This window comes from Rhinolophus ferrumequinum (genome assembly GCF_004115265.2).
Source record: "Rhinolophus ferrumequinum isolate MPI-CBG mRhiFer1 chromosome 5 unlocalized genomic scaffold, mRhiFer1_v1.p scaffold_110_arrow_ctg1, whole genome shotgun sequence".
Lineage (NCBI taxonomy): Eukaryota > Metazoa > Chordata > Mammalia > Chiroptera > Rhinolophidae > Rhinolophus > Rhinolophus ferrumequinum.
Genome location: NW_022680355.1, coordinates 1,217,348 through 1,245,022, shown reverse-complemented (window position 1 = coordinate 1,245,022; position 27,675 = coordinate 1,217,348). Strand labels below are relative to the sequence as shown.

The 27,675-nt window shown below is 42.9% G+C and overlaps 1 protein-coding gene across 2 annotated transcripts in view; it reads left to right on the top strand.

The window, feature by feature from the left end:
- The window catches only part of FAM107B (family with sequence similarity 107 member B), a 194,160-nt gene that overhangs the window by 107,285 nt on the left and 59,200 nt on the right, over nt 1-27,675 (top strand). Inside the window, exon 1 of one of the 2 annotated variants that reach the window (XM_033100720.1) lies at nt 18,234-18,342. The exons of the other annotated variant lie outside the window; for it this stretch is intronic. The gene's annotated coding sequence lies outside the window, so the exon portion shown is untranslated. Of the gene's footprint in view, nt 1-18,233; nt 18,343-27,675 lie in introns of those variants that run through there. 2 annotated transcript variants of the gene reach the window in all.

Genomic DNA, 27,675 nt, shown 5'->3' with positions numbered 1-27,675 from the left:
TTGGATAAGAATGAAGATGGGTGGCTTAAGACAAATGCTGTCAAATTAGTTGCAGGCATGAGAAGTGTATAAGACAAGTACTAGAAGTCAAGAAGTATTCTCTACTCAGCTTCTTTTACAATTCTCTCCACGTTCTGCCTCCCATTTAAAGGGACAACCTGGAAATTGTGCAGTTAATACATTACGAGTGTGATTTGTGTAGGAAAAAAAAACAAGGGAACTCCAATTAGAAAGTTTATGCTTAAAAGAAAAACTCGCCATCAACTAAACTGGTGAACACATGTCCAATATATTAAATTTATTTACATTAAATTAAGTGCTTAAGGCATCCATTGTTTTTATATAATTTACTGCTCTAATCAACTGCTCATCTCTCTGAACCAATAGCGGATAAGAGGAATTCTGGAGCACAGATCCTTTAACATACTTCTTAGGTGCAGTCTCCTCCAGGAAGCTTTCCCTGACTCTGCTCTCCATGCTGTTACGAATTTCTCATGCTGGCTCCCAGCTGCTTGTCCATCACAGCGTTTTATGATGTCATTACTGTTGGCTTACCTGTCTGTCTCCTTCACCGAGCTGTAAGCTTGCTGAGGGCAGCGAACTCATTTTTAATTTCCATATTCTTAGCTCCTAAAACACTGCCTGGCCCCAGTGCAGATGTACAGTGCTCACTGAATGAATGTTGAAAGACAGACTTCATTAAAGTGTTGATGGCATAACCAAGATAAAACAAACAAACAAACAGGTGTATTATTTTATGGCAAGATAGTGGAAAAACTTTGTTGGTAGAAGGGGATCTTTTCTCTGTCATTTAAGAGGTGTTAAAGAATGAGCTTAAAGAGAAACTAGCTGGGGATCACAGAGCAACTCGAATGCATTTTATTGTTTGTGTGCACTGTCTTGACACATCATCTAACTGTGAGATATTTTGGTAGGCTTTTTCCATTCTGAAGAATTTTCCCTCCGCTTTCTTTCTGCTCTATGTGCTGTGTTCTGTTTCCAGCAGCTAATGAGCACGCTGTGGAACAGGGCTGGTGGCACTCCACATCGGCTGGGAAAGCCTCGAAGAATCTGAATCCTTCCGTTTCAAATCTTGTTTATTCTTCCTCTCTTCCCCAACCTCAAATCGACATATGCTTCTACTCTGGGAATCTAGGGGAGTTCTCAAGGCCATATATCCTGTTTCCTTTAATAGATTTCCAGCCTAACTAAGCTAAGCATTTCCTTCTTTTTTGTCCTTTACATTCTTTAATTCCTTGGTCTTAACTCTTTAATCAAATGTCTTGCTTTAATTTCCCCTTGCCCTGTGGCCTGTGGCTTATGTCTAGCCACAAAACGTTCCATTTTGTACACGTTTTAAAAAGTGGCCCACAGGAGGAAATGTTTCATTCAAAGTGAACATTAGAGTTTGAACAGTTACGAGCTTAGAACCAAATAGTCTGCAGTAGGAGTCAGTCATAGAACACAAATGACAAAGGCACCGTTTAACAGAAAAATTAAAAAATGAATCCATTTAATATAAGCAGCAGTTTAACGTGGACTTTGTAAGCACAGAAATATGGAGCTGAATCTCATTCTACTCACGTTCTGTAGGCATGCCTCTTTTCCTGGAGTCCCCTGAAAAGAATGCCAAATTAAAAAAAGAGAAACTAAGAAATAAAACTCTCTTTATTCCAAATGACATGGTTATCTACATTAAAAATCCCAAAGGAGTCTCAAAAAAACTACTAGAAGTAGCATGAAAGTTTATCAAATTCATAGGCTACAAGGTCAACATATGGAAATCAATTATATTTCTATAGACTAGTAATAAATAATTGGAAGTTGAAATTTAAAAAAAGTATCCTTTACAACAACATCAAAACGATGAAATATGTAAGGATGACATTAACAAAATATTTGTGCGGTTTGTATGTCCAAAAGTATAATATTTTGATGAGAGAAATCCAAAAAGACTCGAATAAATGGAAAGATATGGCATGCTTATGGACTAGAAGACTAAATATTAAGATGTCAGTTCTCCCCAAATTGATCTATAGATTTAATATAATCTCAATTAAAATCCCAGCAAGTTTTTTTGGGAAAAAAAAAGACATACTGATTCTAAGATCTATATTGGAAAACAAAGGACCTAGCATAACCAAAATAACTTTGAAGAACAAACCTGAATGATTCACAGTGACTGATTTTAACACTTACAGTAGCCACCACTAAAGTTTCATTTTCTGCAGTTTCAGATACCCATGGTCCAAAATATTAAATGGAAAATTATTAAATGGAAAATATTAAATGGAAAATTAAAAGTCCAAAAATATTAAATGGAAAATTCCAGAAATAAACAATTCATATGTTGTGAATTGCAAGCTGTTTGGAGTAGCATGAGGAAATCTCACGCTGTCCTGCTCCCTCCGGCCCAGGACGCGAATCATCCCTTCATCCAGCATTTCCACGCTCCCTGTCTGTTAGTCACTTAGTAGCCATCTTGGTTCAGATGGATTGTTCTGGTATCTCAGTGCTTGTGTTCAAGTCACCCTTATTTTACTTAATAATGGCCCCAAAGTGCAAGATGGTGATGCTGGCAATTTGGATATGCCAAAGAGAAGCTGTAAAGTGCCTCCTTTAAATGAAAAGGTTATGTATGTATAGGAAAACACATAATATATGTAGGGCTCAGTACTCTTCTCAGTTTCAGGCATGCACTGGGGGTCTTGGAGCATATACCCTGCAGATGATGGGGACCACCATACTTTCAAGCAAGACAAATAACACAGCGTGGCACTGATGAAAGGATCGGTGCGTAGATACATGGAAATGAATAGAAAGTCCAGAAATAGACACACACTTTCTGAGACCAATCCTGGATTTATAGATGCATCACTCCAGACTCTGCCTCCAGGGTCGCATGACCATCTTCTCGTGTATTCGTTGTTTCTGTGTCTCTTCCCCTCTTCTTACAAGGATGCCAATTGCGTTCGATTAAGGTCTCACCCTACTCCAGAATGACCTTAACTAATTACATCTGCAATGACTTTATTTCCAAATAAGGTCATGTTCTGAGGTACTGGAAGATTAGAAGTCCAACATATCTTTTTGGGGAGACACAATTAAACTCATAAAACTATACAACTCAACAGTCCCACTCCTTGGTATTTACCCAGGAGAAATAAAAGCGTATGTCCTCACAAAGACTTGTATGAGATGTTTATAGCAGCTTTGTTCATGGTCCCACCACACTGGAAACAGTTCAAACATTCATTAACTATAAATGAATAGGTTATGGTATATCCATACAATGGAATACCATTTGGCAATAAAAGGACAATACTACTAATACTTCTAAGAACATGGATGAATGTCAAAGCATTGTGTTAAGTAAAAGAAGCTATACAGAAAAGACTGCAAACCGTATAATGCCATTCATTCAATATTCTGGGAAAGGCAAAACTATGGGGCAAAAATCAGGGGAGTATTGGGGGGGCGGGGACTAAAGGTGGGAAGAGAGTATTGAGCAGGAAAGGGCAGGAGGCACCTTTTTCAGGTGATGAAAATATTCTTTATCATAATTGTGGTGGTGATTACACAACCACTTGTCAGAATTCATAGCACAATACATTACAAAGAGTAAATTTTACTGTATATAAATTATACGTCAAGAAAAGTGACTTTCACAAAAATTCGTATGTACTGCAATTTAAAAATCAAAAGTACTTAACAAAATAGGACCCTCGATTCTTTGAGATATCACTGTAGGCAGTCTGTACAGTTGACCCTCCTACATGAGGGATTAGGGATCTGATCCGCTGCACAGTGGACAATCCTTGTATAACTTTTAATTCCTTGATAATTTAGTTGTCCCTTGGTGTCCATAGGGGATTAGTTCCAGGACTGGCCCGTACCCCGCGAATCCCAAAACCTGTTGACGCACAAGTTTCCTGTATAAAATAGCAGAGAACAAAGCCCTCCACATCCGAGGACTCCCAACAGTGGATTGAAAACAGTACAAGTATTTACTGGAAAATAAAACACAACACATATAAATGGACCTGCAAAGTTTAAACCATTTTGTTCAAGGGTCACCTGTATATAAGCTATTCCAAATTGAGGATTTAAGGTTTCTAACAAAGATTGTTAGATGTATGAAGGTTAACTGAAATAAGTAAATGTCAGCATACCTTCCCCTGGCTGGAAATCAAGAAAGGAAGTCTCTAAAGAGTCAGGGTCTGTACTTTGGGGCAATGGTCCTCTGATAATTACAGGGAGCTGTCTTGAAGATAGCTTGAGACTTAGAAAACCTAATCGATAAGCAGCAATCAGGCCTCAGCCTCAGCTCCTGAGTGTGTGTCAGGCTATTTCATCCACCTGAGTGTCACCTACTTCTATCCTTTCTCCCAGACATGGCTGTGTTCTGCTTTCCCTACCAGGACAACTTGCTCTTGGTTTTTGGCTTGCTCTCTGTCTTGGCTTTGGGCTTCTTGTTCTACTTTTGTCTGAACTCAAATATACACAGCTACTTCCATGATTCCTCAATTCAAAAAAGCCATCAGTTGTGAAAATATGATATATTGAGCTTTAAATGACAGAATGAACAGTTTTATGTTAAATCATATTGATGTATACCTTTGTTTTTCATCTGGGTCTGCTGCATTCTTGATGCCTTGAGCAAGGCCAGGGCTCTCTCTCACTTCCTATTTCAAGTGTAAGAGCCATGTATCTTGCCCAAGAAAAGGGCCCCAGCCTTTACATCTCACCCACTTCTCTTTGCAGATACTCTTATCGTAATACGCACCAAGCGCTCATGAGGAGAATAACACGAATCACACACACGCAACAGGAAGGTTTGTTTCCTGAATCTTTAATTAGCAGTGAAAACCGGGGCATGACCTTAAAAGACAAAAATCTTAAAATACCCTGTGTCTTTCTCCATGCTAATTTCCTTTTCCTTCCCAGCCTCTTCATTTCCTCTTTTCCCCTTCCACCCCACTCTTGACCCCAGGCAGTTCTTCTTTTCCATCTTCCTTCTTCTCTCTCCTTTTCTCTCATTGCCCCCTCTCCCCTCACTAGTCTTCCTCCTCCTGCTCTCCTTCGCTCACCTGCTCATCTTAGTTTTGCTTTTTTCCCCCGACTTTCCCCATGTTCCTTAACTGATTATTATGAAGGATTCAAATGTATCTTTCATCATTGCTGTTCTTATTTAAGAAAGTTTCCCAATAAGCCTAGGGGAAAATCTGCCACAAGCTTGACCATAATACATTCACTGGGTCCTTCCACTTTTTTATACCAGGCAGTTCTAGGCGAGGAACAATACCCTTTATCAGCTTCTTGGTGTGATTCCAGCTCATGCATATTCATATTTCCTACCTCATTAGTAGTCCCCTGGGCTTACTCTGTGTCATTGGGAGAGCACTGAGAATGTAGAAATCTCAGTTAAGACAATGCCCCTTGTCTTTTTCATTTGCCTTGCTATTTTTTGGAAGCACAAGTTTCCAATGGGTCTATAGAACTGCTAATCAGATTCTTTACCTACATATAAAACTGAGTCCTAAGAACAGTTATTCCCGCAAATATGCAATATATCCTAAGTTCAGCTCTATCAAAATTCTCAATAAAGATACCCCTTAATTCTGCCTTCCACAAGGAGATCAGAACCATTTTTTAAAAAATATCGTCCCTAATGAGCTTTATATAATGCAGCAGGGAAATATCGAACATCTTTTGGAAAGATTTAACATAACCTATAAAAACGTTTGAAGGAATCAACTGTTAAGCTAAGGTCTTGGGGGGTAATTATTTCATACAATTGGGAAGTAGTATTTTAAATAATTCTGTCATACTGATGGCTCTCTCATTGTGCTAAACACTGAAGGGAGAAAACATTGACTCTTGCCTGTCTTTCAGCTTCACAAGGTAATTAGGGGGAAAACAAGATATGTACAAAAATGATAACGCACAACAGATTAGTCTGTCAGCTTCTCGAGTGTAGATACTGTGCTTTTTATTTAACTTACTCACCTCCCAAATCTAGCTCACCCCTTTGCACACAGAGATGCTTAATAAGTATTTTAGAAACACTAAGTGTTATAAAAATAAAAAAAGGAAGCAATTAATCTAGATTACGAAAGTTAGGGAACGCCTCTAGGCAGAAGTAGAACTTGAGCTGAAACTTAATATATGGGTAGAGTTTAGATCTGTGAAAAGGGGGAGGAATAGCATTCCTGCCAGAGGGAACAGCATGGACAGGATTCAGAGGTGGGAGCAAGTGTGTTTGTGCCAAAGTGAGAAAAATTGGCTGGAGCAGAGTGTTCACGTTAGCCCGGTCAGGGTTTAATACTTAAAAGGCCAGGAAGAGTAATCATTAATTTTCTTGGCACAGGATCGTTCCCATCAGTTTACAAAGAGCATGACAAGTATTACACACAGACCTCAACTTACCGTTGATTTCTTCCATTTAAAAACAAACAAACAAACATATTAAACAGAACCTTTCTTGACCCTATAGCCTTCATCTACCGCCCTAGAAAAAGTTGCCTATACCAGCTGCATCCAATTCCTTTCCTTCCAATCTTTCTTGGAGCCCTCCCCCCACCCCCAGCCAGGTTCCCGTCCCTACTGCTCCAGCAGTGATGTTCAAGTGAGTAAATCCAACATTCAACTCTTAGTCCCCATCTTACTGGACCACTGTTTGAGACAGTCAACCACTCTTTCCTCCTTGAAGCACGAATCTCACTTGGCCTCTAGGATCCATACTCTTGGTTTTCATTCTTTCTCATTGACTGTTGCTTCTCAGTCTCATTTGCTGGTTTCCACTCATCTTCCTGACCATTCTGGGTTGGGGTGGCCCAGGCCCAGACCTCAGTCACTTCATTGGTGATACATGCAGTCTTCTGGCTTTTGGTATCATATACCCCTGGTGACTCCAAAATTTATAGCTCCAGCCAAGGCCTCTCCTCTTAGCTCTAAACGCATAGCCAACCACTTACTTGATTATCTTCATTTGAATCGTGAAGGACAGCTCAGACTCAAGATACCCAAAACTGAACTCCTGATGTTCTCTCTAAAAGCGGTGCCTCTCATAGCCTCCTCCTTCGAAGGAAAAGGGAATCCATCCTTCCGGGTCCTCAGGCCCAAAACTTGGGAGTCACCTTTGACTCTCTTTTTTCTCCCATTCCACATCTAATCTAGTTGCAAATCCTGTTGGCTCTACCTTCAAAATATCCATAATGTGAATGTTTCTTATCGCTCTGGCTCAAAGCACCACCTTCTCTCTCCAGAATCAATACCACAGCCTTCTGAGGTGTTCTTTCTGCTTCCACCTTTGTTCCTGTAGCATCTATTTTCACACAGCAGCCAGGTGATCCCTTTAAAATGTACAGCAGACCAGGTCTCTCCTCTTCCCAAACCCCTCCAGTGGCTTCCTAGCTCAGAGTCTCCTACAGGAGCCTCCAGGGCCTTATGTGATCCATCCCACCCTCTCCCACGACCTCTCAGAACCCAGCATCTGTCACCTCTCCTGCTCAAGCTCTCCCTATGGCCTCCTGCTGTGCCTTGAATTTGCTGTGCGTGTGTGTATGTGTGTGTATTTGTGTGTGTGCGCGCGTGCTTGCCCACATGCCAGCCTCAAAACCTTTGCACTTGCTCTTCTAGCAGCCCAGAGAGCTTGTATTCCCAAAGCCTGCATGAGGACTTCTTTCCTGCCCTTCAGGCGTTTGCTCCAATGTCACTTTCTCAGAGGAAACTTCCCTTGCCACCCCATTTAAAATTATACTTTCCCACCCCCACTTTCTTTCCCCTTCCCAGCTTCATTAATTTTTCTATAGCATAGCAACAATGAAGATTATGTGACATACTATAAGCTTTTCTATTTTCCTCCCTCCCTTCCTTCTTCCTTGCTTCTTTGCCTGTTTGATTCCCTCTTCTAAAATATATATCCCATAATGGCAGGTATTTTTTTCCTGTTTTGTTCACCATTGTAATCTCAGGGACTAGAACAGTGCCTGAAACAAAGAATGTGCTTGAGAAATGTTCGTTAAATAAATAAATGAATAAACTCCCATTTTACTGATGAGAAAACTGAGTCTTAGAGAAGTTGAATAAGTTAGCCAAAGTTACTCAGCTTACCAGCAGGGGATATAGGACACAAACTCACATCAGTTGGACTGTGGACATAATCACTATATTATTCGGCCCTTTGGTTGGCAAAGCAAGTATTCTTTATCTTACACAAGGCATGGCACTGGTCTCCAAGGCATTTTTTATTATATTATTGGATAGCTTCTCTATAACATGGAAAATTTGATTTTTCTCCATTATTGGGAGTTACAACTTGCTCAAAAATAAATAAGGATGATAAAAGAACATATTAATTCCAAATCAACATGTCACTTTATAGATTACTAAAGGTTTTATTTTGGGATTCATTTGTATTTTGAGGAGACTGGAAAAATCAGAAATTGAATTACATTTATTATCCAAAGTAGTACAGTAGATTAAAAAAATTCATGAAAGAAATATTCAGAGTCCTTCATAACTTGGCTTATCTATTTTTATCTTAAACACACAAAGAAAATAGCTAATTAGGAAAGAATTATCTAGACATACATTTTGATATTATTCATAAATAATAATAGATAAGACCCAGCTCTTTCTAAATCTTTGAATCTACTATTTCTGAAGATGTGTAAAGTTCTTCTTTCAAAGTAGTAATTCTGATCAGCAGCTAAAATTCATGAGAAAATGCATCATTCTATAAATTTCCCATGCTTCTATATATTCAGCTTGGTTGGATTCATTATCATTGGCTCCTTAGGACAACTGTTTAGGGGGAAAGAAACCCATTTCTACAAAAAAAAAAAAAATGGTTATATTTCAAGTGTATAACATACTGATTTGATATACATAGTAAGATGATTACTACAGCCAAGCAAATTAACATAATATCTCCAGACATAGTTACCGTTTGTGTGTGTGTGTGTGTGTGTGTTTGTGTGTGTGTGGTGAGAATACATGAAATCTACTCTTTTTTAAAAAAAAATTATTTTTTTTCAGTTACAGTTGACATTTAATATTATTCTATATTAGTTTCAAATGTACAGCATAGTGGTTAGACATTTATATAACTTATATGGTGATCTCCCAATTAGTCTACTACCTACCTGGCACCATACATAGTTGTCACAACATTATTGAATATATTCCCTATGTTGTAATTTATGTCCCTGTGACTATTTTGTAACTGCCAATTTCTACTTCGTAATCCCCTCAACTTTTTCACCCTGCCCTCCAACCTCCCTCCCCTCTGGCAACCATCAGTTTGTTCTCTGTATCTATGAGTCTGTTTCTGTTTTGTTTGTGCGTTTGCTTTGTCCCTACGTAAGTGAGATCGGATGCTATTTGTCTTTCTTAGTCTGATCATACACTTAGCACAATACCTCTAGAAATCTATTCTCAGCAAGTTTCTAGTATTCAATACAGTATTATTAACTATAGTCACCATGCTGTACATTAGATCTCCAGACTTACTTATCCTATAGAACTGCACCTTAGGGTTCCCTGAGTAACAGCTCCCCTTTCCCCCACCTCCCCTCCCCTGGTAACTACCATTCTACTCTGCTGCTATGTATTCAACGTTTTTAGATTCTACTTATAAATGAGCTCATACAGTTCTTTTCTTTCTGTGTCTGGCTGATTTCACTTAGCATGTGTCCTCCAGGTTCATCCATGTTATTGCAAATGGCAGGATCTCCTTTCTAAAGGCTGAATAATATTCCATTGCATATATATATATATGTCACAACAAATTTTTTACCCAGTCATCTATCAACGGACACGTAGGTTGTTTCCATATCTTGGACATTGTGAATAATGCTGCAGTGAACATGGACGTGCAGGTATCTCTTCAAGGTACTGATTTCCTTTCCTTTGGGTATATACCCAGAAGAGGGATCACACGGTAGTTATATTTTTAAGAAAACCATTTCTGAAAGGAAGAGGTTATTTGGAATGTTCATGGAAGAAACACCACCAGTCTGGGTGTGAGGGGAGAAGCATTGTACAGTTTGGACTGGATTAATCTCGTGGGTGTGGCCTGCTGGTGCTGTGGCGTGGGCCACAGTGTGTACACGACGTGGGGCAGTTCGAAGGAAAGCAGTGTGTGCGGATGTCCATTCAATGAGGACTAAGTATCTGTAGTCCCGGCAGAATTTGACAGAGATGGAAGGAAAATGTAGGTCTGAGAGAAGTGATAGAGAACATGATGGTTTGGTTTTGGGACCTAAGTGGATCTGGAGCCTGAGACAAGAAATGGAGATTATCTTAAAGCGGTGGGGGGATTATCTCAAAGTTGTGGGACTGAGATTGTCAGGGGGTCCTCTTGAAAGGGAGCGTATGGAAAAGTAGGGAAGTTAAGAGGAAGAAGAGAAGTTCTGCTTTTCATTAGTCATGCTGATCACCCATCTCTCAAAAACATTAAGACTATCTCTAGCCCAGCAAATAATTGCCTTTAGCAAATCATTCTTTTTTTAAATCAAATGGATTGGGGTGATGTTGGTTAATCACATGATACAAGTTTCAAGTGTACGATTCTATTACAACGTCTGTACATTGCGTTGTGTGCTCACCACCGTAGTCTAGTCTCCCTGCATCACCATGTGTTTGACCCCCTTTAGCCTCTTCATCAAGCAAATCATTCTTCAAATCAATTTCCATAGTACTAGGTTCTTCCTATTCCAGGAGAAAATTTGAATTGCTGATCCAATTCACTGGAAGTTCATGGAACTCTGCATGCTTCCTATTTCATCCTGAGTCGGCTGTAACAAGGTGTCTTTTCCTAGGAATTTTTCCGTTGCATCTACATTTTCAAAGAAAATTGTTCGTAGTGTTCCCGTGTTCTCTTTTTAGCCTTTGAATATCTGTAGTATGCCTTCATTTTCGTCTTGTAATATTTTTGTTCCTAGTTCTCTCTGTGTGTCTTTGTCGGTATCATCATTTTGGACAGAGGATTGTCCATTTTGTTTGTCTTTTAAAGAAAAAGATAGTTTCCACTGTATTTTTACATTTCTTGTCTTCTTTTACCCTTTTAAGTCGTCACTTATGCACTGATATAGACGACAGCAGATGGCTTAAGCAGTTGTTGTAGATAGAAATGATCTGGGGAAAGCAGGTGCGTGTCAAAGTACGCTTTCCTGCTCTGTGTCTCAGCTGTTGATTTGCAAAGGGGGGTCACCAGGGTGAGCTGGAATCAGGACAAGGCAGGTTGTTCTGAGCAAGGATGGTGGCTGTCTGAGGGGGGACGGGGAGGATTACAAAACATCTCCCGGAATGGCCTTTAGCTGCTCAGAAGGCCTCTCTAGCCTTTTCTCCTTCATTCTTTCTCTCTTTTTCCTTACAAAATGCAAATCTTTATTGATACTCACAGTATCCAGCTGAAGCTAACATTACGTAGACTTTAAATTCATGTTAAATTTAAGTGGGACAAATAGAAAAAGGTTATCGGTTGAAAAGCTCAGTAATCACTTGCACTTCAGATGTGTGGGTGACACAAGTCCTCTAAGCCAAGTTAATAAGCAAACTTCCTCTGGCAAGATTTAACTTGAGTTGCAGTTTGGACTTTACTTGTAAACCCAAAGTGGATAGAGCACGTCCACTCTCCAGCCAAGCATGCGCTGCAGCAGAAACACCTTTAGTGCTATCATTTTTATATAGATTTATATATTATACACACATGTATATCTTTGTATATATACATGCATACATGTATGTTAGAGTGCTGTGATTTTTATATAGATTAGGTCTATATCTAGATCCATATCTATATCTGTATCTATATCTTGCTATAGAATCATTAAACCATTAAATCCAGAGGAAACAGTTTCCAGTGAATTAAATATCTTGTCCAAAGTCGCAAAGCTACTTGTTAGCAGAGCCAGGTATGAGACCTCATCTGCCTTAGGCTAGTCTTCATTCCACTTCTCCATTACTTGTTTTATTGCATTGCTGAAAAGGTAGGTGACTATATATGTACACAAATGGCATTCAACTAGTTATTCCCAATATAAGCGTTTTTAAAGGATATTTCCTGCTCATAAAAATGTGTGTATCTGGAATGTATATCAGAAAGAAGAAAAAGAAGTTGGAGCAAAATGTAGAATGTTCTCAGTGAATTGGCCGTTTGTTTTATATGTTATTCAAATTAGGAAACATACAGGAATTATCTTTATCATGCTTCAATGCAGAGATGGTTTGTTTACTCATTAAGATCTGCTATTAAGATCTCTTAATATTTTTGACAGGATGAGGGTTTGTGTGTTTTCTCCCTTCTCCCTGCTTTTTAAGATTTAGTTTTAATGTACAGGAAGACTCTCAGGAAATCCTTTTTTCTGGTTTTTGATTTATGCAAAGAAAAAAGACGTAAAACTCAGGTCTTTGTATCATTCAGTAGTTGTTTATGTGACTAACAGCTGTTTCTCTTGATTCTTAGGTGATATTTAGTTACAGACTTGGATCACCATCTTATACAGTCCCTTTGATTTTAAAATTATGAATAACCAACAGCAAGTGTTTTGTAAAAACTAAGTTAAGCATTTTAGGCAACACATGTATTAAAGATTTTGAAATTAAAACTCCTACACTTTAAACTCTGGAAATGGCGGTGTTCAGTTACTTTATGAGCTCCAGCTCTGATGTTGGGTTTGTGAAACATTTCGTAGTGTATAACTATTAGAAGGGAGAATATTCATTTTTATTATTGGTGCTATTAGCATATTTAATGAAATTATTCCATTCCTTTGCTCACAAATGTTCATGCAAAGAGGATATTTTAGCGTCACAATTCATGATCTTGCTTATAGCATTCTTTTTGATTTGGGTATATCATTTTGATCCTTTCTAAGTACTACTAATTATAAAAGGTACATACACGCTGTATTTCTTTGGCAAGCCATACATCTTGTCACAAAACTTTTCCACAAATGAGTTCTTTAAGTTTCTTCATGGGAAAGCATTATCTTCATGGGTTACGTAAAACGTTGCATTAATATTATGCCACAACAGTGCAAACGACTTAAGCAAAATAAAGGAAATACTATTATATTCATATTATGCTATTTAAGTGATAAAATTAATGTGCCATGTTAGCTTTGTCTTTCTTTCCCTGTTTTTTCAGTATTCGGGTCATGAGGATTTAATGAAAGCCTACTACCCATTGAGCTGCATGGGAGCTAGGTTATTACCTTATCAGAATTCCTTCTCAGACCTGACTTCTGGTTTACCTAAGTAACTGATGAGCTTGTATGTGATATTTCGCCAAGTCTCCCATCTTCTGCCTGCGTTCTACGATAGGCTCCACGATTTCTGGCCCTCCATGTACATGGTATTAAATCATACAATAATCTAGGTACTACTGTGAATGGATTTTGCAGATGTAAGGACGGTCTCAAATCAGTTGACTTTAAGATAGATGTTCTGGGTAGGCCTGACCTAGTCACATGAACGCTGTAAATCTGGGTCTAGAGGCGGAGACAGAAGGAGGCAGAGATGGAGGGAGGCGGAGATGGAGGGAGGCAGAGACTGGAAGCAGCAGGATTTAATGTGCCATTGCTGACAGAGCGGACCACATGGTAAGGAGGGTGGGCAGCCTTTAGGAGCTGAGAGTGACTCCCCATTGGCAGCCAGTAAGGAAACAGGGACCTGAGTCCTACAACTACAAGGAACTGAATTCAGCCAACAGGGCCTCAAGCTCCAGATGAGATAAGCCATGAATCCTGCCAAGATCTTGATTTCTGATTTGGCGCCTTGAGCAGAGTATCCAGTCAGGGAGTGCCTGAACTAAAGCCAGGACGAACTTATATGTGGGTGTTATCAGAAGCTGCTAACTTTATGCTAATTTGTTATGCAGCCATAAATAACTAATACATGGATTTAGAACCTGGTCAACCTTAGCTTTTTCAGAGTCCTAAAGCCTTGGTTCCTAAAGCCTTGGTTCCTTTTTTTTTTTTTTTTTTTTTTTTTTTGGTTTCCCTCTCATTCTTATTTGAAACCAAAAACAAATAAGCAGAAATCAAGTATTTACTTTACTCCATCAAGTCAGGACATGAGGCCAGTACCAATTTATTGACTCTGTTGTGGCTTTTATGTTCACTCACAAAGGGCTTTTGGCTTGTATGTAATCAGAAGGATGTCCCTTGAGATGACTGTTATCACCTGTCACGGTTACCCTCCACTATGTAGTTGTACAGCTCTGATTCAGGGAAAGATGATTTGCAAAGATGGCCACACCAGTTCCAATCTTAGTACTCAGGTCCCTTTGTAATATGACTACCTCTTCTACCAGCGAGGGGGAGAGTCCATTTCCCCAAACCTTGGATTTGGGCTGGCTCTCTGATATTTTTGAATGATAGAATATGCAGGCAGATGACCTTGAGGCTGGACCTCGTGAGGCTTTACAGCTTCCTCTTTCACTCCCTTGGGCCCAGATACCCTGTGAGAAAGTCCCAGTGAGTCTGCCGAGAGCTGCGTGAAGGGCAGCTGAGGCGACCAAGACAAGAGCACTAGTCAACATCTGGACTTTGAGGCCACCCAGGACAAGGTGGTCCCTGTACGACCTCCCAACTGACTGCAAATACAAAACAGAACCTAGCTAAGACCAAGTGGAGCGGAAAGGAGCTGCCCCAGCTGAGCCATATCCAAATTGTCAACCCACAGCGTTGTGATCAAATCGTTTGTTCTTATATCAGCCATTATGATTTGAGGTGATTTGTTGTTATGCAGTAATAGGTAACTGATACAGATATTAAAGAACATGACTTTAAAAATGATTTAAAAATGAAAACTGTTTCTTTTTGAATGGGTTCTTATCTATGCAAATGTCCATGTACACAGTGCAAAATTTAAGATACGAAAGAGTATACACATAAAAATCAATTTCCCGTCTCTAGGGCTTTATTAAGCTTTTCTCATCTCGTTGGAGCTCTTCAGGATGAAGGTTGGGGCATAAAACAAGACTTTCAAGATTATGCATAGGGAAAATGACCAAAGAAGGAGATACAGAACAACATAACTTATTCCAAATTGATTTGCTTTGCTTTGTTCCACTTTATGTTCCCAAAAATTCACCTCTGCTTTCTTCAGTTTTCCATAGAATGAATTTAAAAGGCCCCCAGATGCCAAAGCTAAAGGATGAGGTTAAAGCTGAGTATATGAGTGACCTTGTGGGTGAGTATTATAGGATGGAAAGTTATCATGTATGTTTTTCAGTAATGTCAGATTAGAGAATCTACCACCAACGCTGGGTTAAGTGATTCAAAAATCATTCAGAGCAGTATTTTCTTTGTCTTGTATTTGGAGAAAGTAAGTCAGAATTCAGGCTCAAATGAGAGTTTGGATTTACCTGGTGTCACCCTGGGGAGTCTAGCTGTGCCCTAAAATTCCAGGCTTATTCATTCGAGAAACATCTGTCATGCACCTGCTATGTTCCCGGCACTGTTGGTAGATGGTATGGATACAAGCCTAAATTTTGCTCTAGTCCATAATCTTAAAGTTCTTATTTCTGGTGTCTATCCACAATGACTCCAGGGGCCCCCAAACCAAATTGGATACTTGATCCTACATGGATTAAAATCCCCTTAAGATTCCCAAGGAATGTGAAACATTCAGCCCCGAACAGTAGACTTAATAAATGAGTATTGGCGTCCTGTCTCTTAACAAAGCTTTGACTCAAGAAGTTCAAAGTAATGTTTGATCTCTTAGTGTTTTTCGTTTAAAAGAAATTATGGTTCCTGATACAAGGGAAGGGCCATGGCTAAGAGCCTGTGGACATTTATATCCCAGATTATGGAATACACTGCACATTTGTATTTCTCTCAGAGGGCAGGGAAAAGGCTGTGTGGTCACTTATCACATCAGACACTTTGCCCACCATCCTGGCATCACAGAAGTTTGTCCAGGATGCTCTGGGATGACATTACAGGTTCATTGATGGGTTAGTGCTTTTCCAAGTTTAGAATGTAGAATCTAATGTGTGCTTCTTGTATTAGTCTGCTCAGGCTGCCACTACAGTGACTTAAACAACAGACATTTATGTTCTCACAGGTCTGGAGGCTGGAAGTCCAAGATCAATGCGCTGGCAGGGGTGGTTTCTGGGGAAACCTCTTCCTAGCTTGCAGATGGCTGCTTTCTAGTTGGGTCCTCACATGGCCTCTTCTCTGTGAGGGGAAAGAGAGGGAGAGAGGTACATATCTCTGGTGTCTCTTCCTCTTCTTATAAGGTCACCAGTCCTACTGGATTAGGTCCCCAAACTTATGATCTCATTTAACCTTAAATACCTGTCGAAAGGCCCTATTTCTGAATAGTCTCACTGAGGGTTAGGGTTTCAACATATGAATTTGTGGGGGACACAATATAGTCCATAACCCTTCTTCTATGCCAGATTTCTATGTTAGAAATAAGAATAAGGATATAAAGATATCAAACACCAACTCTGCTCCAGGAGGACACACATATTTGATACAGTGCAATAATGATAAGACTATGCTAGGGAGAGGCGGAAAGGTCCGTTCAGTTTGAGCAGGAGAGGGAAGGCTTCTCAGAGGACTGTGGGTCTCAGAGAGGAGAGGAGTTCTTGGGAGTTGGGGAAGAGCATACCAGGCTGTCTTCATATTCACAGAGCAGGGCCATTAACATAACACTCTGGCTGAGTGAAGCCCTGGGTGTTCGGTGGATGTAAGAAGTTCTCACGAAAGTGGTCAAGGTGATATCAAGGAGTTTGCTGCCCTTTGGGATACGGGACTTGATCATGCAGAAGGAATTGAGCACCCAAAAGGGGTGTAAGCAGAGGAAGAACCCGAGCATATTTGCACTTGGAAAGTTCACTAGGGAAGCCGAATGGAGGAGAAGAGTGTGAGATTGGAGGCTGGGGACAGTTGGGAGAGAAGTACCACAGTGTGGTGACAAACCCCAAAGGTCAACTCTGGCAGTGCCAATGGGATAGGGATGGGGCCTATCTAGGCATCCTGTGGAAAGCGCAGGACTTGGAATTGACACCCTTGTGAGGAGCGAGGGAAAAATCTAGGCTGGATCCCAGGTTCTGGTTTGGTGACTGGCGGACCCATTGTCAAGAATAGAAACAGCACAATGCAAGGATGGGGAAAGAAGGAAGACTGGTGGGAAATGCCATGGATGAAATTCACACAGGGCAGTTTCTTGGGCTTAGAAGGAACTTCTCTTTTTCTAAATCTTGTGGCTGGTGATTCCACCCTCAATGGACTTCAGGGACCTAGGGATGGCCAGGTCCTTAAAGGGCTGTGGCTTTAGAGCATCTTTGGAATAAGTAATTTGTTTATTGAAATCTATGATAAGACTTTTCTGTATGATCGTGACCTGTTTTGATCAGAAAAGCTTCCCAATAAATAAACCCTTATTCATCTGTTTCCAAAAAAATTAAAATGCTTTTAATCTAAAATCCATCACCTTGCTGTCCTTTTTTTGTGACCCTGAAACAGGTAGCTTCCATTTTTGTACCTGCTGTGATTCAGGTAGATGGTAATCTAAGAGTCAGAGGGTTGGGCAGAGAAGCAATTTGCTGGAAGTGACCTGAAAAAAAAAATCAGAGACAAAAAGAGGTTAAACAAACCCTTTCCTCCTTGCGCACAAATTATAGTCTCCAATTACCCTTTGAGGAGCAGGGAAGGCAGGGCGGGGATATGAGTAAATTCCCAGGTCACTGGGTTTCAAGCTCCAAGCTCCAGCTTGAAATTTGTACAATTACAGCAAATCTGTTTCCTTTTCCTCCCTGATTCCTTTTGAGTTTTCTTCTGTGACGTACTGGCAGGATTTCAATAGAACACTTATCTCTGAGCGTCACAGACTTGGAGTGGAGATGAAGGCCACTCATCAGCCACCTTTGATTTCTCCTATTTTTCATCTGGTGACACTTCGTTTTTTTCTTTCCACATTTCCTCTCCTTTTCCGAGAGTTTCAGAAGCCAACCAAACTAAAGCGATAGAAGGAAAACCTCCCGGAACCAAATCCCCAGACTTTGAGCACCCGCATCGCTGGGCGCAGTCCACGCGGGACGCGGCAGCCGGGAGCCCCAGGCCAGCGCGGCGGGGCGGGGCCGGGGCGGGGCCTCGGCAGCTTCTCTCCGCCCCCCGCCCCGCCCCGCCACTTAATTCGGACGCGCGGGGCCGCGGGGTGTGAAAGAGCCGTCCTGCGTCCCACAGGCAGCAGCCACGGTCTGAGCCGCCGCCTGCGCCGCCTCCGGGCCGCCCTGAGCCGCCGGGCCGCTGGGCGCCGCCGCCGCCGCCTGGAGCGAGCGCCGGGGAGGGAGCCACGCGCCTTTGTGCGCGCGCGGAGGTAGGTTCGCCTCCCGCACTTACTTTGCACACAAAGACTGGGCGCTCGGGGGAGGCTGCGTGCCCGCCGGGGAGACTGCGCGGCCCCTGCCCAGCCCCGACCCCCGACCCCAGGGACTCCCGGGCTGGCCGGGCCACCGGGCTTCTCCTCCCCGCTGCCGGCCGGCCGAGCGGCGCGGACTGTGAGGCGGGGGTTGCTGTGGGCGCGAGAGGGCGACGCGCAGGGCGGTGGGCGTGCGGGGCTCGCCGGTCATCCCGTGTCGCGCCCGGGGAGGGCGCAGGGCCGGGGCGTGGCGGGCGCCCGCCTTGGTGACCCCCCGCGGGAGGGTTGCTGGGGAGGCGGGGGACACCGCGAGGGAGGGGAGCCCGGGCTGCCGCTCCGCTTGGCTTATTGTTGCTTCCTCGGCCCTGAAAATGGAGAGACCCTGCCTGGAGCCGGGATGCGCTGCCCACCCCGTGCGCCGCGCCAGCCAGATGCTGAGCCCTCGGCGCCCGGCTCACCCCTAGCTGCCCGGGCGCATCCGGGGCAGCCGGACGCGGGCTCAGCGGCCCGACCTAGCCGCCGCCTGGGCAAACAAAGGAGGGGCCACGGGGGGGATTGCCCTGCTGTTTTAAAGGTGACGGTGACAACTATTACCCAACAGTGTGTAAGTAACTTTTCCATTTTGACACTTCTCCACTCCTGTGCTCCAGTGAACCCAGTGTCTTGGGTGGCATCTGCACCGAAGAAGTCCTAAAATTTTGGTGCCCCAGTTCTCCCCAAGCATCTTCAGGTCCCGCGGGGATGGCATGGATGCGGATAGCTAAGGTTTAACGTTTAGCTATGTAGGAGAAGGTTAAGTCCCCTCTGAAATGTGAACAGGAATCCTCTTGAGAGGATAAATTGCACATGTCACTCTGCAGCAGGGTACCATATACCCGTCCTTCCTTGGCAAGACTGTAGTCAGTGCCAGTGAAGCAAAGTTATTTGATTAGAATGAGTGATTGTCAAGGGAAGTACAGAAAAACAGGATGAGGCCTGCATCCTTAAACTTGTGGATTTCTTGCTAACAGGTACGTTAGTTTTCTCCTCTGGCCATGTTCCTGATCTATCGCATTGGAGATTTTAACTGTCCAAGTTGCTTTGAGTTGAAATACTGGTATCTGGGGTGCCTGTCTGATGAAGATTTCTTATTGCGAGTAGTTTCAAGCTTAAAACTTTTAAGTATAAAATGATATATATTTATTAAAAAATAAAAAAGGTCACTCATGTACCCTTCCACTCAAACAGGCCCTGAGGATCAAGGCATCTTTGCTTGATTTATGGCTTGGCAGCCATGGGGGTGTGTGTGTGTGTGAGAGAGAGAGAGATACATGAGGGAGTTATTGATATTTCATCTTTACCAGTCATGTCAGACTAAAATATGTCCAACAGCCATAGTTCTGTAATAGTGGTTTGCACTTCCATACAGGATTAAGACCAACAAGTTGTTTGAAATATATTTTCTTATACTCTTGCAAATAACCACCTGTACAGAAGGGAGATGGAAGAAAGAGTAAAAACAATGCATATTCCGCTTACTTTGGAAGAATAGACAGAGAGTGAAGTTTTATGGATTATATTCTTTAGATTTCAGCAATACTTTGGGATCGACTGTTTTTAAATAAAAGTCAGTCTACCTGCTTTAAAATATTTCAAAAGTAAAATTCTGAAATTGATGGGCTATAAGGTATGTGTTAGAAACAAAGTCTTTTTGTAGAACAAGGAATAGCAGTGGTTTTATAGCTAGGTCCATGCTGGCTTCTGAAAGACTTTGCATCGAGAAGGTAAATAAGAGGGATTTCCCTATGAGTCATGAGTAGTTTTGAGTATTTTGAGTTTTGAGTGTTTTGAGTTTTGAGTATTTTGTGGAAAAACAAGACAAAACCCCCAAAACAACACATTGTTCAACCACAGATTTAGCCACTGAATGCTTTTGTCTTTACATACTTTTATTTTCCCCTGTGAAATTTTTGGACATTTCATTTCTCCAATATGCAAAATAAAAAGAGGTCTTGGAGACCACTATGTAGAAATAGATTGATGATTAGGATGATGCAATACCTTTTGAAGTTAGAAGAATTTAAGGAAGGAAGTTGTGATTATGTACTGTCAGGTGCAATCTTTGTTCCCGTTCTTAACTTGGGGCTCCTTGATCTGCATGCCTGCACACTTAGGGTGCTTGTGCAGAGCCATAGTGACCTGTGAGTGAGGGTGTGAAGTATGTAGTCTGCTGTAGTGATCAGCATTCCTTCAGAAACAATGGTACCTTTCTACATACGAAAGTCAAAAGGGACTCAACTAGGAAATGTCAGAATGTCTAAGTCTTGTTTTTCACCCGTCCTGTGGCGTGGGGCAAGTGTAAGCAGCACAGCCCAGTAGGACCTGAGCCACAGCCCCCTAGCTTTACTCGTCTTCTGTACTGTTGCCTGCAGGGAGGAGAGAAAGTTTGGGAGCGGTCCGGTGTCATGGACTTGCCATGGCTGTTTGTGATGGCCAGCCTCCTGTCCCTTGGCCTGGAGAGTCCATTCCTGGGATGTTTTAAAGGTAGACTTGGTTTATGCAGGAGAGAAGCACTGTAAGAAGTCCTATCCCTGACCTGCAGTTCGGATGCCCTCCTCCCTCCGATGTCTTCATTGTTTAAAATACCACAAGTAAAGGTGGAAGAGACTTTTGCTGGTTTTCTTTGCGAGTGGTTGAGGGGGTAGAAGACTTTTCTCCAAAAAGAGGGAATGCAGTGGATTAGTAATACGGCTTGTTGTTATTATTAATATCCCGTCTGCACCTCCTCCAGAATTCTCTGTGCAAGCCTTTTGAGAAAGTGGGTCAGGAAGTTTGGTGATATGAGATCTAGATTTCAGGCATTTGTAGAAGTGCCCAGATATCTTGGGGGAAGTGGTCACCCTTCTTAAAGTCCTGACAAAGTGGCTGTGGGCACACCCACCCTGCAGCTCGCTTTGGGCACACGGTGCGTTGGCAGTGCTGCGGTGCCACAGGGTAATCTGTGTGCACAGCACTGGGCCTCGTCGTGCGGGCATGGCCCAGTGCGACTGCTTTCATTTCCTTCTGTAACGTTCTTATCGAAGCGAGGCCTACTTTTGCTTTTCCTTCTTGCAGCAGAATATTTTTTCTCCCCGTTTTCCTTTCTAGTGCAGGAAGTGCTGGGCCTTTGCCATCTGAACTTTTCCTTATGCTACGTACGCAAAACTCAGCCAAAAGGCAACCGTGCTTTTACCCACCAGATAGTATCGATTCCAGTCCCCAGTCGGTAAAAAAATTAAACTCATTTGGCAAGCTGGCTTAGGTTGCCATTTCGTCTGAAAAATCAACAAGGGGCTGTTTCTCAGGCCGATAGGTGAAGCTTTGCTCTTCATTCGCTCCATCATTGAGCAGACATTTACTGAGAGCGGCTTCTGCGGCCGCACTGACCTAGCGTTGGGTATACTGCAGTTGACAAGCCGGCTGGGGCCCCTTTGCCCATCGCAGGGCAGGCCAGGGAGAGATCGAAAGGACTGCATGCAATGACACAAAACTTGTTTAATGACAGTTATGTTCAGAGCCGTGAGGGGGAAGTAGCACTTTGTGAATTCAGGTCCCTTGGAAAGAATGATGCGTGTTATTCTCAGCGAAGGCTGCCGGTTGGGTTTCTGACCGTAAGATGAAGGCCGCGTGGGGAGAGGCCTGGAGGCACCTGAGCGGGATGGACTCCGGGCTGGTCAGTGGTAGGGCCTTGGCGGGGCAGAGCAGCGGACTGGTCCGTTTCGGCTAGAATTTGGCTGAGGGGCGGGGACAGTTTCTAGTGCAGAGCTGAGGAGGGCCTGGGACGCTGGTATTGTTTCTGTGTTCTCACTGGAGGCAGACCTTAAGGCCGGTGGCCCTGGGAAGGCAGTTGGGTGGGGACGTGGTGTCCTGAGCTGGTCCGAGGGATTCCTAGGAGCAGAGGGCCAGTGTAACGCAGGGGGTAATGGCTACATCTGTGCCCACCAGAGCTTCTGTTACAAGTGGGAAGATTTGACACGGGTTTGTGGGGCAATTGTGGGAAGATTTAGCGAAGAGTCTATGTCAGACTCAGGCGCACTGTAAGAAGGAAAACGGGAGAGATGTAGAAACAGTGTGTGTTGCTCTCACACGAGGTGGGCTCGCTAATGCAGGTTTACCAAAGCTTTCCTGTGGGGTGAAGCGGCTGGGGCAGAGCGGTGGCCATTGTCTGTGCTCTGCAGTGTCATGTGCTCATGGAGAGGTGACACGGCTATGGTGTGGTGACAGTCATGTCCCTACACGTGGCAAATATTGGGGTTCAGGGGTGTGAAGAAAATCCCTTTCGCGGCCATGAAATGCAGGAGCCTCTGGGCTGTCCGCAGTGCTGTTCCTGTTACTGAATCATAAATCTTTAGCAGTCCTTAATCCGAGAGGCTTAAGGGAGAAATGCTGAGCCCCGGCAGCCTTCCGGGCTGAGTTGAGTATGTCTTGCAAAGTCCCCTAAAAACAAGATAGACAGATGTGTGGGTAGACCCGCTGTCCACGTTCTGGCTGGCTGTAGGGGCGTGTAGTTTGGAGGATTTTGTCACCACATTCTCTGTTGTCCTTTCTGTTGTCAGTACTGACTTACGTTGCACTGGAGCATCTACAAGGTGAAGTCCTGCCCGGTGCCCGCTCTGAGCGAGAGGGGTGGGATTGGAGAATGGGGCGCGTTTCTTGAGGTAGTTTCGGGGACGCTTTGGAGTGTTGGAGCCAGACACGTCTGAGTGAGTGCTCAGGCCCGTGGTGTGACCTTCTGCACGTCGTCGCAGAGCCCCTGGCAGCTCTAGTGCTGTCACTTGTGAGATGAACTCAGTGAGACCTACCTGCCACAGTGCAGCGAGGGTATGTGCAAGGTCCCGAAGCCCAGACACATGGCCCCGGAGATGGCCGGCCAGGGTGCCATGCACACGGCTTTTAACTCGAATGTTTCCTAACCTAGCGGCAGGGATGCCAGGACACCGGCGAGGAAGACACGGGGAGACTCCCTCCCCTCTCTCTTTACCCAGCTCCTCAGATGACTGTCTGCCCTCAGGAGCATTGTACCGATAAGCGGGCTTTGATATTGGGATTGGCACGTTTTGTTCCATCCTGGGTCACAAGTTTTGTCGTAATAAAGTAGATAGGAGAGACGGCGGTGACAATGTGATGCAGGCTTTTCTGTGTCATTAGTAATACATGAAACAGAACACGCTCTACGAGAGTTCAAGGTAAAACTCATGTAGTATGCAGGTTTTTCAGGCCTCTGGGCATGCTAATGAGTTTGTTAAACTGGACGTACGCAGGGCACAGAAGTGGTGTATGGGTGTCGAATGTAGATGTATGAAAATTCCCGTGTCCTAGAGGAAGTTAAGAATGTCATCGTGGATACGGTTATGTAGAAGGATTTCCTTTCTAATCTTTTCCCTTGTAACTTACTGTCACTTAAAATAGGTAAAGCTGTGGTCATTGCGCTTTTTTTTCTTTCCCTTTTTTGATGGACGCCCAGCGTAGTGTGGTCGGGTGGAACGAGAGAGGCCTAGTCTTTTTGAATTTGCAGAATCCTAGGCCCAAGCTCACCATTAGTTAGTATATGATGTTTGAACAGATTATTTGTTTGTTTCTCTCTTTCCTCGTCTATAAAATGGAGACAGTCACACTTGCCTACCTCTTGGAGGACCTTGAGGGCCAGGTGACAGCCTACATTCCTTATAACTGGTGGAGTGCCCCGTGACTGGGGGTTGTCACTCTTGGGATTGCCCTAGGGTTCTACTAGCACGTGGGCCACGCGGGCCACCCTTGTGGATACGGATGACTCTTTGAAGGTCACAGGAGGCAGGGAACAGAATGGTCAGGAGAATTGGCCACATCTTCTTTTGGATTCCTGCTGTGGGGGGGACTTCAGGTATTCTACGCTCATGGAATGGACTCATCTTGGAAATACGGGACTGCCGGACTTAGGGTTCCTCCTGGGCTAGTCAGTTAACCTAGAAGATTCCATATTTTGGTCTGTGGAAATAGAATGATAATAAATGTAATAATATTAGTTTTATTATTACCAACTATCAGGTCTTGAGCATGTCCTACCTGGCAGGCGTTGTGCTGAAAGCTTTATGAGAGTTCTTCAGTCATTCAGCAAGTATTTAACGCATATGCCTACGTGCCAGGCGCTGTGCCAGACTTGGTTATGTGGATGGGCCAGTGGGAAGGACTGACAGATCCCTGCCAACGTGGAGTTGATATTCATGGCAAGACAGAGTGTAAAGAAATACGATTCTAGGTAGTGTCAGCGCTGTCAGAAACGTAAATTGGGTCGTGGCGCTGGAGTCTGACGAGAGAAGGTGATGTTTAGAATGGGGTGTGGCCCCTCTGAGGAGGAGAAGTTTTGCTGTGTATGAAGGAAGGGTAAACTGTGCTCCCATCAGTGTGTGCAGAGGCAAGTGCAAAATAGTGGCCCAGAGGCTGGAAGCAGAGCTCCGTCTTGAAGGACGTCAGGAAGGCCCACGTGGGTGGAGCTAGTTGGGGGCAGGGACGTGAGATGAGGTCTGAGTGGGGGCCCGATCACGGGGGGCCTGTCGCTGATGGGGAGACCGTGGGACCGTGGGCGGCTTCTGAGCAGGGGGCGGTAGAGGTCCGACTGCCTTGTGGTTTCTGAATACCCCTCTGGCTTGTACGGCAGCTGGAACTGCAGGAGGGGCCCAATGGAAGCTGGGGGCCAGTGGGAGGCTCCTCTGTGTCCCCGGGGATGTTGTCATGACTGGGATGGAACTGCTGAGAACTGGTTGGAGGCCTGATATATTTGGAAAATGGAACCTTCTCCCATCTCCTATTGGAGCTAATACGTGAAAGGGAAAGGAATTGGGAGTTGACGCCTACGGTTTTTGCCTCGGCACCTAGTGAAGGGTGGTTTACTGACATGGGACACCTGGGAGGGCGTTATGTACTGCCCACAGCAGCCTCTGACGGTAGTGCCATTGTGATCCCCATTTCACAGATGTGGAAACTGAGGGCCAGAGACGTACCAAGTTTGCCCTAGGAAGAAGCTGAGTCAGGATTCCAACCCAAGTCTGATTCTTGCCCAAGTCTTGTGTTCTCAACCGTGTTTGCTATCCTCAGGGAAAGATCTGAATTTAAGTATCGTAACAGATCGGTATGAAAGTACCTGTGCAAACACTTTGGAAACCTCTCTCTCTCTCTCTCTCTTTCTCTCTTTAGTACAACTTTATATGAGGTATAATTTATATACCATGCAGTTCACCCATTCTAAGTGTATAGTTCCATCATTTTTATTAAATGTATGCAGTTGAGCAACCCCAGTCCTGCTTTAGACATTGCAGTCAATTGCTGTTTCTGTCCCTGGTCTTGGGCAACCACTAATCTTTCTTCTGTCTCTTGAGTTTTGCCTTTCCTAGAAATTTCATATATCGAGAACCATACAATATATGGCTCTTTGTGTCTGGCTTTGTTCACTTCACAGAGTGTTTTTGGGGTTCATCCATTGTTGCACAACACATCTGCTTTGAAGGAACATTCTTTGCCTTTGTCAGAAATAGGTACTCTGGGCCAATGAAAATGATTTCAACTGAGGTGGGCCTTAAGATGATGATGGTAAAAGTAATACCTAGCGTTTACTGAGCAATTGCTATTATGCCAGGCATGATTTTGTTCATTATTTTATGTGGTCTTCGAAGTAATTCTATGAGGGACGTACCATCATGAGTGTTGGTTTCACAAATGAGGAAACTGAAGCATGGAGAGATTAGATTAAAAAGCTTGCTCAAGGTTATAGAGCTGGGATCGAACTTGGGCCTTCTTTCTGTGTTCCCTTAGCTTTGTATATAAAACTTGGACTTCTTATCTTCAGAATGGTCTTAGAATCTCACTTGGAATAATCTACTTGCCAGGTAAACCTATAATTGTGTTTTAAGGAGAATATTTGTATTGCGTTTTTATTTTGGCATTACTTGTGGAAATTATAGTGTCTTAAATCCATTTGTGAAGTAACTTTCTTAGGCACCAAATGAAAAACACGTAATTATATCATTAGGCAGAGTTTGTGTGTTTGTGTTTCAGATATTGTATTTACCACAAATGCTATTTTTGTATGAAGTGTCCGAAGGCTAGTGCCTTATTAATGGATGGAATTTAATTAGACATCATGCATTTTCCATGATGTTTATGTAATTATTTTATGTGAATACATTTTCTCCTCTAACCATTCTGCACTTCAACAGTATTTTTTCCTGGTCACATATAATCCATATTGGAATTCATATTCCCTATTGCAGAAGAATTCTTTGTGTGTCATGAACATCTGAAAATTTTGAAAAAAATTTTAAACACTTCATATCTTTCGGTCTATTCTTTATTTATAAAAAGATTATCGAGTAGTTTGGGAAGAGCTAGTTATATAATTTTAGCCGTGATGAGTGATAACCTCTTTGGAATAAGGGCTAACTTCATACCAGGATTTTGCCCTTGATCTCTGGTACGGCAATTTTTACTGGTGTCACAGCTTCCTACCTCTATAAAATGGAATTATGGCATCATTAAACTAGCTCTTTAAGTGTAGTACATCGTTCATTTTTAGCGATTTTTAATTATATTCCCAGTTTCTTAGTTCAAAATAGCAAATTAAAAAAGTGGCCTTTTATTTTAGAATACCTGGTTTTAAGAGTCAAAAATTAACAGTATTAAATTTGGTCTAAAAAGATTTCCTTTAAGCCTTTGTTAATCTCTTTATATGGTTAGAACCACCTGGGAGTCTGCTATGTTTGCAAAGAAGATTAACTGGTGAAATGCCAGGTCTGCGAAATTGGTGCAAGGGGGACAACCATTGTTCCAAACCCATTGCTCAATTCCGGGGAGCAGCAGGTTAAAAATCCTATGACTTGAACTAGTAGCTTTGGAAAAGTAGGATTTGGGGGCAGAGGTAGAGACTTGAAAAGTACAGTAAAGAAGCGATATCTTTAGTTGCCATCGGACTCTGTTCAACTTTACTCTTTGTGCCCTGGCTGGACAGTTGCACAAGCCACCAGCATGCGGGGCTCAGAAGTTGGAAGCAGGTCCCAACACGTTTCTTTTTGCGTTCCAGGCTTGCTTCTGCCTGGTACTAGCCTTGAGGAAAGGGGACGTTATACTGGAAAGCCAAATCAAATAAAATTAAAATTACAGGAGGTAAAAATTGATGGAGTTGTGTATGTAAGATGTGTGCCCTTTATGTTATGTTATGCCTCAATTATATACACACATATATATAATACATACGTGTGTGTGTGTGTGTCTGTGTGTGTGTGTATGATAGAAAAACTAAACAAA